This window comes from Mus pahari, chromosome 19 (genome assembly GCF_900095145.1).
Source record: "Mus pahari chromosome 19, PAHARI_EIJ_v1.1, whole genome shotgun sequence".
NCBI lineage: Eukaryota > Metazoa > Chordata > Mammalia > Rodentia > Muridae > Mus > Mus pahari.
This window is the reverse complement of record NC_034608.1, coordinates 59,758,080-59,761,123: the sequence shown is the minus strand read 5'-3', so window position 1 is coordinate 59,761,123 and position 3,044 is coordinate 59,758,080.

Here is a 3,044-nt window from a genome sequence, read left to right as displayed (position 1 = left end):
TTGATCCTGATTACAGTTTTCTTGCTTTTTGCTCCTCCCAGTTTCTCCCCAACTCCTCTTCCATCTGGATCCACCCCTTTTCTGTCTCTCATTAGAAAACACACAGGCTTCTAAGGGATATTAATAAAATAAAATAAGATAAAATGAATATATTGGAATCCTAAAAACAAATAAACAAACAAACAAACAAAAGTCAAAAATCAGGAGAAAAAGAGCCCAAGAAAAGGCACAAAAACAGATGTAGACTCAGAGATCCCTCATTCATACACTCAGGGATCCCATACAAACACTTAACTGGAAGTCATAAAATATATGCAAAGAACCTCTAGGATAAAAAGAAAGAAAAAAATATAAATAAAATAGAAACTAAAAATAAGATTTAAAAAGGCAAAGCCTTGACACAACAATTATGAGACAAAACACCTCCAAAGATGCTGCTGAGTTTGATTTCTGTTGATCATCTACCGCTGGGCACGGTAGAGCCCAATTAGACACGCCTCGTCACCAAAGGAAGCTGGTACTTACACAGAGCCTTCATCCATGCAGGTTAGCATCTTTGGTACAGGAAGGTACTCGGCACAGTATGAAGTGAGAAATGTAAATGTCAACCCAGCCACAAACCCTCTCTGATCTACAATCGCGTCCTACCTGCAAGATATGCTAAAGCAATGGTGGCACAAAGTTTGTGGTTGCGGTTGTAACCAACTGTTATTTCATTTGACTTAAGGCCCATCCACAGGATGGAATTCATACCTCACTCTACTTGGGTAACCAAGAACCTGAGACGAAACAGGCCAGAAACCAAGAGTAAAATCAAATAGTCCCAAAAGAAAAGAGCAATAACATGACTCCTAAAGACGTTCTGCTATACTTAAACATCAGTGCCTTGCTCAGTATAACCAGAGAAGCTGTCTCCTACAGTCGATAGAAACAAACACAGAGACACATAGGTCAACATTTTCCAGAGAGTGAGAGACCTTAAAACACTCAGCTCTGCATAGGAGGTCTCCACCTTGCCTCAGGGATCAGGGAACTCTGCGAAAGAGGAGTTCCCTGGAAGAGGAGGGGAAGGGTGGAGAGGACACCAAGGAAACAAGCTATTCTAAATCAATATGACTGAAGCTCATATGAACCCACAGAGCCTGCACCAGCTTGGAATTCTGGAGCTGAAAGGAGAAGTCACACGCCCCTGTCCCTAAACCAGAAGCTGTCTCCAATGGGTAACCACTTACCAATGAGTTAGTTTTCTCCAAGAGTCTCACTGGGGAAACAAAACACTCTTTGGCATTCTTTAATTTCTCTGTGGTTGAGGAGAACCCCCCTTTACCAGCAGAGGCTCCTAGTTATTTGTTTTTCAGATCTCTCCATTTAACTTTACCAGATGTGACATTTCCCATATTAAACTCAACTTGAAAATTTTGCATCATTTAATATGCTCTTGACATAATGAATTGGGTAAAACAATTATCCAAAGCAGTTGTCATGGACAAAAGTTTGGAATGTTTTCTCTTAAACACCTCGAACACCGATTTTTCCTTTTGGATAGCTAGACATTTTTGGTGACAAGAAGTCTGAAGATCCACTAAGTCAGGTTTTGCTGCTCTTCAGATAAATTGTAGAATAATCCTGATGTGGTACACACCTTAACTCTACACACTCAGTAGGAGGACCATGTGAATCTCTGTGAGTTCAAAGCCCCACTGGTCTACGTAGTGAATTCCCAGCTAGCCAAATCTGCATAGTAAGATATATATATATATCTATATGATAATAAACTGTATTAGAATTTTCCAGAGAAACAGAATAAATCTATTCTTGTGTACGTACACCTACATGGAGAGAGGAGGGAGAGGAGGAAAGAGAAAGGGAAGAAGACAGAAAAAGAGAGGAGAGAGAGCAGAGAGATCGAGATTTTACCAAATCAGTTTACAGGATTGGGAAGCTGGTAACTCCAAGATCTACACAGAAGAAAACTCAGATAAGCCTTGATGTCATTCCCTTGAGTTTCAATTTTGCAGAACAGTGACCTGAAAATCTACCACAGTTCTTATGTTGCACAGAAGAGATTTCTCCATCATCTGTGGGCAACCTTCAAACATTACTCTTAGACCTTAAACTAATTTGTCAAAAACCACCTTTGCTGTAAGAGGTAACCTGCATTTATCTAAAGTCTGCTAGTTGTACATGTTAATAGCTTCCACGGGATGTCTTTATAGCAATGACTAGATCGGCGCTTGACTGAAAAACCAGATGCCATACCCTAACCAAGGTGACAGGATGCAGACTGTACGATGGCATCAGCCCATCTGGGGTAGGTGAAAAGAGAGACAGCAGTGAACACCAGAAGGAGGAGTTGAAAGGTAGGAAGAATCATTTCTCCTCATCCTTGGGCTCTATATTCTTGAAGAACACTATTAACGTAATATTTACATTGTGCTAGGAATAATAAGTCATTTAGATGAGGCTTCAAAGGAGTTGGGAAGATGTACATAAACACAAATATTACTCCACTCTCCACTTTATATAAGGGAGGGAGTATCTGTGAATTCGGACATCTGCAAGCAATTCTTGATTCAAAGGGATGCCCTCTTAATACCACTGATCTGTTCACTTAGGAATGGGAAAATTTTTAATGCTATATTTTTACATGCAACTTTTAAAAAAAATTACAGGAGAAAAATATGTGGTTTATTATCTCTGTAAGTACAAAAGGAGTGAGTGAATAAGTGGCATCACTCATAATTTTTTTAAAAATCAACACATGTAGAATACAAAAGGTCTTCTCCACTATGGCAAATAATGACACACCCAATCCATCCAAAGATGTCCATGACTTAATCCTTGTAATCATGAATGTGACAAATTTAGGGATGAGAATCCTAGATGATTCAGATGGGAAGAATGTTACCACAATGACCCTGATAGGAAGGATGCATGAGGAGTCAGAGAAAAGAGATAAGAAAAATAACAACTCAGAGTACAAAACAGCTTCCATTGGGCATTTTGGGGGGGAAGACTTTTGCTTCATTTTGTTTTGTTTTGTT